This window comes from Nicotiana tomentosiformis, chromosome 8 (assembly GCF_000390325.3).
Source record: "Nicotiana tomentosiformis chromosome 8, ASM39032v3, whole genome shotgun sequence".
In the NCBI taxonomy this organism is placed as follows: domain Eukaryota; kingdom Viridiplantae; phylum Streptophyta; class Magnoliopsida; order Solanales; family Solanaceae; genus Nicotiana; species Nicotiana tomentosiformis.
The window spans coordinates 127,756,428-127,766,004 of NC_090819.1; the positions used below are offsets into that span (position 1 = coordinate 127,756,428).

The 9,577-nt window shown below is 35.0% G+C and overlaps 1 non-coding gene across 1 annotated transcript; it reads right to left on the minus strand.

The window, feature by feature from the left end:
• Positions 1-4,045: 4,045 nt before the first annotated feature.
• On the minus strand, positions 4,046-4,261 carry LOC117278639 (small nucleolar RNA U3). The gene has a single exon (XR_004508991.1). It is a non-coding gene; the product is annotated as a small nucleolar RNA U3 (small nucleolar RNA).
• Between the last annotated feature and the right edge of the window lie 5,316 nt (positions 4,262-9,577).

Genomic DNA, 9,577 nt, shown 5'->3' on the forward strand with positions numbered 1-9,577 from the left:
AGACTTGGTTCAGGATGCCTTGGAAAAGGTTAAGTTGATCCAGGATTGACTTCGTACAGCCCAATCTAGACAGAAGAGTTATGCGAATCGGAAAGTTCGTGGTGTTGCATTCATGGTTGGTGAGCGGGTATTGCTCCGAGTTTTGCCTATGAAGGGTGTGATGAGGTTCGGGAAGAAGGGCAAGTTGAGCCCTCGGTATATTGGGCCTTTTGAGATTCTTGAAAGAGTTGGAGAGGTGGCTTACAAACTTGCACTACCACCTAGACTTTCTGCGTTTCATCCGGTATTCCATGTTTCCATGCTTCGGAAATATCACAACGATCCGTCTCATGTGTTAGACTTCAGTTCGGTTCAGTTGGAAAAGGATCTATCTTATGTTGAGGAACCAATGGCTATTTTGGATAGGCATGTTCAAAAGTTGAGGTCACAGAACATTGCTTCCGTGAAGGTTTAGTGGAGGGGTCATCCGGTCGAGGAGGCGATTTGGGAGGCCAAGCTTGATATATGCAGCCGTTATCCACACTTATTCATCAGGTCAAGTACTTTTTCTAACTCCGTTCGAGGACGAACGTTTGTTTTAGAGGTGGAGAATGTGATGACCCAAAATGTCATATTTAAATTTAATAATTAATTTTGTGTTCTAAGACCTCGAAAAGCACAATTTATCATTCCTCGACTTGCGTGCGCAGTCCATAAAATTTTTCGGAAAGTTATCAGGTGAAAAATGGATTAAAATGTGAATTAGAGGTTTAAAACTCAACTGAGTTGACTTTGGTCAATATTTTAAGTAAACGGACTCGAATCACTGTTTTGATAGTTCCGGTAGGTCCGTATCGTGAATTGGGACTTGGGTGTATACCCGGAATCAAATTCCGAGGTCCCTAGCCCGAGATATGGAATTTTGATGAAAACTTTAAAGTTTAAGTTCAAATAGTGATCGGATGTCGAATTATGTGCAAATGACCCCTGAATAGAATTTTGATGATTCCAACAACTCCGTATGGTGATTTTGGACTTAGGAGCGTGATCGGAATTTTATTTGGAAGTCCGTAGTGGAATTAGGCTTGAAAAGCCGAAAGTTGAATTTTTGGGAAGTTTGACCGAGGGGTTGACTTTTTGATATCGGGATCGAAATCCAATTCTGACAATTTTCATAGCTCAGTTATGTCATTTATGACTTGTGTGCAAAAATTGAAGTCATTCCGAATTGATTTGATGTGTTTCGACACAAGATATAAAATTTGAAAGTTCAAAGTTCATTGATTTTGATTTGAGGTGCGATTTGTCGTTTTGATGTTGTTTGATGTAGTTTGAAGCCTCGACTAAGTTCGTATGGTATTTTGGGACATGTTGGAATAATTGGTTAAGGTCCCGAGGGTCTCGGGTGGATTTCGGAAGGTAAACGGAATGGATTTCGGACAAAGAGTGCTGGAAATTTCTGTTGCAGAAATTTCGTGCATGGAGCCAACTTTGGAAGCTTATATCTCGCTATTCATAAGGAATCAGAACAATTGCAAAATATGAAAGTTGTAGTCTGTTGATTATAGTTTCCAGAAAGTTAAATCATTCATTATTTGGACAATCGTACAGAAAGTTATGACCGATTGAATGAAGGCTAGTAGAGCAGTTTCGCCAGAAATTTTGCCAGAAATTCTGATGCATGGAGCCGACTTTGGGAGCTTAAACCATGAAAGTTGTACTCGTTGGATTCTAGTTTCGGGAAAGTTAAACCATGCATCATTTGGACATTTGTACATATAGTTATGACGGATTGAAGGAAGGCTGGTAGAGCAGTTTTTGATGGACTTTTAGTGACGAAAAATAAACTTTTAGTGACGGAAAATGGACTTTTAGTGACGGATTGGCAGAAACTTAAGGACCAAAAATGGTCATTTCATTCATTTCATTTTGGATTTTTGGAGCACGGTTCTTGGGCGATTTTTGGGCGTTTTTCATGGGAAAATATTGGGGTAAGTGTTCTTGATCTTCTATTGATTATATTTCATGATTCCATACTTATTTACATCATGAATCTGTGAATTTATGGAAGAAAAATCAAGATTTTTGCAAAATCTTCCAGAAACGAAAATTTAAGATTTGGAGGTCGAGTTGTTATCGGATTTTGGTAAAATTGGTATGGGTGGACTCGTAATTGAATGGGTTATCGGATTTTATAAGTTTCGCCGGATTCCGAGATATGGGCCCCACGGGCAAATTTTGAGCTAATTTTTGATTTTAATGAAAATGTAATATTTTCTTATGAAATTCATTACTATAATTTTTGTTGACTGTATCGAATTAATTATGACTAGATACGAGTCGATCGGAGTCAGAAAATCGAGGAAAAAACATAATACTTGGTTAAATTGGAGCAAGTCGAGGTATGTGACTTGTCTAACCTTGTGTGGGGGAAATTTTCCCTAGGATTTGTATTGATGTGATTATTGAAATGTGTTGAAAGTCGTGTGCACGAGGTGACGAGTGTGTACACGGGCTAAATTGCGAAAGATCATATTTTTAAATTGTGTAGATCACTGTCGCGCATTTATTAAATTATTTTATCTTGTTATATTCTTCATCATTGATCTGAGATATATACTTCAAATTTATTTAATCTTTTCTTATTAATTGTTTTACCTGTTTAGTTGAAACTTGGTTTCTTTTATTCTGTGCATTATTTGAAGGTTGATTTTCTTTAAATTAAATATTATTAATATGAACTATTTGACATTTTTAAACTTGATATTGAAGCAACGTAGTAAAGATTATGAGATATTATTTTCCTAAATTATTTAATCCTGAATATTTTTATACTCATTGTGAGGGAGCCGTGAGCTCTTTATTGTGCAAGAATATTATTGTTGAATTATTTTGACATGAGCCGTGAGCTCTTTATTGTGGAAACATATTATTGATGAATTATTTTGACATGAGCCGTGAGCTCTTTATTGTGGAAAACTATTATTGATGATTTATTTTGGCATGAGCAGTGAGCTCTTTATTGTGAAAAAATATTGTTGTTGAATTATTTTGGCAAGTTAAATTATTTGAGCACTTGAGGTGCAAATTATGATATATTGTGATATTGATACACATGCGGTGGTATAAGGTCTGGGTGTTGAAACGTATGCGGTGAGATAAGGATGTCTTAATACGCGTGGCTAGTAGGGGTGACTACTAAAAGTCATGCGATGTGATAAGGGTGGATAAAACGCGGGATGCTATTTCTGAGAAGAAATATTTTCTTTAAATAAATTGTGAAGGCTCCCGCGGTAATATAAGGAAATGAGATATTGTGAATTTATTTATGATTTGGGATTACGAGGCGGTACCTCGGGAGTGCCCTTGTTGATATTGATTTATAGTCGTAGTTGCCTTTGATTATTGTTGTGATTTTCTTAAAGTTGAAAAACATTCTGTTTTGTTTTAACGAGATATTTATTTGTCATTATTTGATGTAATGAAATGTGACATACTACTTGATTCATTTTTATTGTCATTTTATTCTTATAATATTGTTTAAACATTTTACCATGCCATTATTTATTCTCCAGCAGGGCCTGACCTGGCCTCGTCACTACTCTACCGAGGTTAGGCTTGGCACTTACTGGGTACCGCTGTGGTGTACTCATACTATGCTTCTACACATCTTTTTGTGCAGATCCAGGTACCTCTTATCAGACCACGCATCGGTAAACTAGCTATACGAGGAGACTTCAAGGTATATCTGTCAGCGTCCGCAGACTCCGGAGTCTCCTTCTATCTTACTATGTTGTCTTCCTTATTTGCTTTAGACTCTGATGTATAGAGATATAAAGAATAAATTCTTAGAAGCTTGTGACTTATTTCTACCGAGTTTTGGGAGTTAAAATTGTTTTATTTATTTAAGATATTTATTATTATTCCGCATTGATAGGCTTACCTAGTCTTACAGACTAGGTGCAATCACGACATCCTACGGAGGAAATTTGGGGTCGTGACAATACTACTTAATTTAAAACCATGCATCTAAGAGTTAAACACAGGAAAAAAAAAAGATTGACGAGTCTATCAGACAACCATTAGGCCGTCCTAGCACCCCCGAAATGAGGCTGAGAACGATCATCTACGGCGCCATGACCAGAGGTACATGACAACCACCATTAATCACGCTCTAGTCTATTGGCTAAATTTCATCCACCAGACATGGTTTCGTGTCTCCTTAGAACTCAAGGATGTATCCTTAATGAATCTTATAATAAATATTTTATATGATTTTCTTAATGAGCATAAAGAAAATTAAAAAGATATTTATTTTAAATATGAGATAATATTAAATGTAAACTTAATTGTAGTTGCATTAGCTAACTTGACATTGCAAACAAAAGAATATTGCTAATGCTTATAAGTTAAATCAAAGTTTTATAACTCCTGCTAATTCGCACAACATGATCATCAAACAAGCTCCTTTTAAATTTTCATTTTCAATAATAGTTAGGACCAATAAAATTATAATTTTTTAATGACTCTGGGTGTTTTAAGAATAACTAGATCTAACTCTACCATAAATATTTTTACGGTACTAATATTAGGTAATAGTATTATTGGGCCTGCACATCATAGGCTATCCCTTACTAGTATTATGTATACGAGGTGATATGTAAACTTGATCTAATACAGAGTTTATAGATAACGAATGAAATACACCAAAACTGGTATAAACGCTTACCAAATACATTTTAGAATTTAGTACTACTTAATTTAAAATCATGCATCTAAGAGTTAAACACCGCAAAAAAAGATTGAAGAGTCTATAAGACAACCATTAGAACGTCCCGGCACACCCGAAATGAGGCTGAGAACGATCATCCACGTCGCCATGACCCGAGGGCCGTAAGAACCACCATTAATCACGCTCTAGTCTATTAGCTAAATTTCATCCACCAGACTTGATTTCCTGTCTCCTTTGAACTCAAGGATGTATCCTTAATGAATCTTATAATAAATGTTTTATATGAATTCCTTAATGAGCATAAAGAAAATTAAAAAGATATTTATTTTAGATACTAGGTAATATTAAATGTGAATCTAATTGTAGTTGCATTAGGTAACTTGACATTGCAACAAAATAAGATTGCTAATGCTTATAAGTTACATGAAAGTTTTATAACTCCTTCTAATTCGCACAACATGATCATCAAACAATCTCCTTTTAAATTTTCATTTTCAATAATAGTTGGGACCAATAAAATTATAATTTTTAATGACTCTAGGTGTTTTAAGAATAACTCGATCTAACTCTACCATAAATATTTTCATGACACTAATATTAGGTAATAGTATTATTGGGCCTGCACATCATAGGCTATCCCTTGCTAGTATTATGTATACGAGGTGATATGTAAACTTGATCTAATACAGATTTTATAGATAACGAATGAAATACACCAAAACTGGTATGAACGCTTACCAAATATATTTTAGAATTTAGTACTACTTAATTTAAAATCATGCATCTAAGAGTTAAACACAGCAAAACAAAGATTGAAGAGTATGTCAGACAACCATTAGACCGTCCCGGCACACCCGAAATGAGCCTGAGAACAATCATCTATGGCGCCATGACCCGAGGGCCATGACAACCACCATTAACCACGCTCTAGTCTATTGGCTAAATTTCATCCACCAAACTTGGTTTCCTCTCTCCTTAGAACTCAAGGATGTATCCTTAATGAATCTTATAATAAATGTTTTAAATGATTTCCTTAATGAGTATAAAGAAAATTAAAAAGATATTTATTTTAAATATGAGGTAATAATAAATGTGAACCTAATTGTAGTTGCATTACATAACTAGATATTGCAATAAAAGAAGATTGTTAATGCTTATAAGTTAAATGAAAGTTTTATAACTCCTTCTAATTCGCACAACATGATCATCAAACAAGCTCCTTTTAAATTTTTATTTTCAATAATTATTGAGACCAATAAAATTATAATTTTTTAATGACTCTAGGTGTTTTAAGAATAACTGGATCTAACTCTACCATAAATATTTTTACGGCACTTATATTAGGTAATAGTATTATTGGGCCTGCACATCATAGGCTATCCCTTGCTAGTATTATGTATACGAGGTGATATGTAAACTTGATCTAATACAGATTTTATAGATAACGAATGAAATACACCAAAACTGGTATGAACGCTTACCAAATACATTTTAGAATTTAGTACTACTTAATTTAAAATCATGTATCTAAGAGTTAAACACAGCAAAACAAAGATTGAAGAGTCTGTCAGACAACCATTAGACCGTCCCTGCTCACCCGAAATGAGCCTGAGAACAATCATCTATTGCGCCATGACCCGAGGGCCATGACAACCACCATTAACCACGCTATAGTCTATTGGCTAAATTTCATCCACCAAACTTGGTTTCCTGTCTCCTTAGAACTCAAGGATGTATCCTTAATGAATCTTATAATAAATGTTTTATATGATTTCCTTAATGAGTATAAAGAAAATTAAAAAGATATTTATTTTAAATATGAGGTAATAATAAATGTGAACCTAATTGTAGTTGCATTAGATAACTAGATATTGCAACAAAAGAAGATTGTTAATGCTTATAAGTTAAATGAAAGTTTTATAACTCCTTCTAATTCGCACAACATGATCATCAAACAAGCTCCTTTTAAATTTTCTTTTTCAATAATTATTGAGACCAATAAAATTATAATTTTTTAATGACTCTAGGTATTTTAAGAAAAACTTGATCTAACTCTATTATAAATATTTTTACGGCACTAATATTAGGTAATAGTATTATTGGGCCTGCACATAATAAGCTATCCCTTACTAGTATTATGTATATGAGGGGATATGTAAACTTGATCTAATACAGAGTTTATAGATAACGAATGAAATACACCAAAACTGGTATAAACGCTTACCAAATACATATTAGAATTTAGTACTACTTAATTTAAAATCATGCATCTAAGAGTTAAACACAGCAAAAAAAAAGATTGAAGAGTCTATCAGACAACCATTAGACCGCTCCAACACACCCGAAATGAGGCTGAGAATGATCATCTATGGTGCCATGATCTGAGGCGATGAGAAACACCATTATTCATGCTCTAGTCTATTGGCTAAATTTCATCCACCAGACTTGGTTTCGTGTCTTCTTAGATCTCAAGGATGTATCCTTAATGAATCTTATAATAAATGTTTTATATGATTTCCTTAATGAGCATAAAGAAAATTAAAAAGATATTTATTTTAAATATGAGGTAATATTAAATGTGAACCTAATTTTAGTTGCATTAGATAACTAGACATTGAAGCAAAAGAAGATTGCTAATGCTTATAAGTTAAATGAAAGTTTTATAACTCCTTCTAATTCGCACAATATGATCATCAAACAAGCTCCTTTTAAATTTTCATTTTCAATAATTGTTGGGACCAATAAAATTATATTTTTGTAATGACTCTAGGTGTTTTAAAAATAACTCGATCTAACTCTATCATAAATATTTTTACAGCACTAATATTAGGTAATAGTATTATTGGGCCTGCACATCATAGGCTATCCCTCACTAGTATTATGTATATGAGGTGATATGTAAACTTGATCTAATACAGAGTTTATAGATAACGAATGAAATACACCAAAACTGGTATAAACGCTTACCAAATATATTTTAGAATTATCACGACCCAATTTCACCTGTAGGTCGTGATGGCGCCCAACACTACAGCTAGGCAAGCCAACTAATAAATTAAGCATACATTGATAAAATTTAAAACCAACAAAATATAAACCCAAACTCTACCAATGTGTGTGCCAAGACTTGGTGTCACAAGTGAATGAGCATCTAGTAGATTATACAAAACTCCAAATACTGTCTGAAATGAAATAGACAGAATGTAAGTATAAGAAGAGACGCTTATAGCTGCAGAACGGCTCAGAAAGGCAGCTCACCACTATGCCTCGGGATGACGTGGGTATGTAATGATAGGTCCTCCACTAGTACCTGTCTCAGATCCTGCACAAAAAGTGCAGCAAGTGTAGTATGAGTACTTAAACAACGTGTACCCAGTAAGTATCAAGCCTAATCTCGAAATGGTAGAGACGAGATGGCCGACTTTAACACTCACTATGGGTCAATAATAATAACTGAAATATATCTAGGATATTTAAATCAGCATGATTTACAGAATTTACAATAATTTGTTTAATCATCAGAGATAATCAAATTCCTTCGAATGTAACAATTCTCAATATATTAATTAAAATCCTTTAATTCAGAAAAATTCCAATTTATCAATTTAAATCTCATTTACAGGATTAACAATTAATTCCATAAACAAGCAAGAATAATAATTCATTAAATTCCAAGGATTTTTCCAATTTATTAATATGCTTCTCAATCTGAAATAAATTATTAAAGTATCGTGTAATTATTATTATTAAGCACGATTTCTGCCGAGGACGTACGGCCCGATCCAGAGTGTCGTGTACACTGACGAGGGACGTGCGGCATGATCCATAGATGCATCTATCCTGCCGAGGCGTTCGGCCCGCTCCACAAGAAAGAAGGACATTTTTTTATATGCCTCCGGAAGGAGAGTATATTAATTATGAGATGAATTTGGGAGGAGAACAATTTCTTTTAACAATTAATTAATTTAAACAGACAATAAAGCTTATGAGATTTCCAACCTTTATTTACGAATCCAACCATACCAGTTTCACTCAAATCCGACTCCTAATCGATATCGAAATCTCAAAATTTCGTTTCTATGAGATTTCAGAATTTTTTTCCAAATTTCAATCTCAAAACACTAATTTATGGTGAAAACAATGATATACTTGTATATGTAGACCAAATTCTAGTTAGAATCACTTAACCCAATATTTTTCCCTTGAAAATCTGCCAAAAGTCGTCTCTGCTCAAGCTCAAGTTCGTCAAAAATGGCAAATGGGACGAATGCCCTCTTTTTATAACACTGCCCAGCAGCCTTCGGAACTGGCCCTCGAACTAGGCCTCAATCGCGGCATCGAACATGTGCCCTCGATCAGGGCATCGAGGTTGTACCTTCGATCAGGGAATCGAGCTTGGATCTCGATCCTAGCCCTCGAGTCATACCTTCGATCATGCCCTCGAGCCTTGCCTTCGATCTCGGCTTCGATTAGGGTATCGAGGTTAGGCCTTCGATCATAGCCTCAATCATGGCATCGATCTTGACCCTTCGATTGTGACCCTCGATCTTGGGTCTCGATCCTGATCCTCGAGATGGACCTTCGATCATGGCCCTCGAGTTGGATCTTCGATCATGGCTTCGATACACTAGCTCGAGCCTGTACCTCGTCAACCCTGGGCTCGATACCTGGGCTCGATATCTGGCTCGATATTTGGGCTCGATCTGGGGCTCGATCTGAGGCTCGATCACAGCCCAGAATATGCAGCAGAAGATAAAATTGCAGCAGCTTTTTAAGTCCAACTTTTTATCCGTTAACCATCCGAAACTCACTCGAGGCCCTCGGGACCTCAACCAAATATACCAACATGTCCTAAAACATCATACG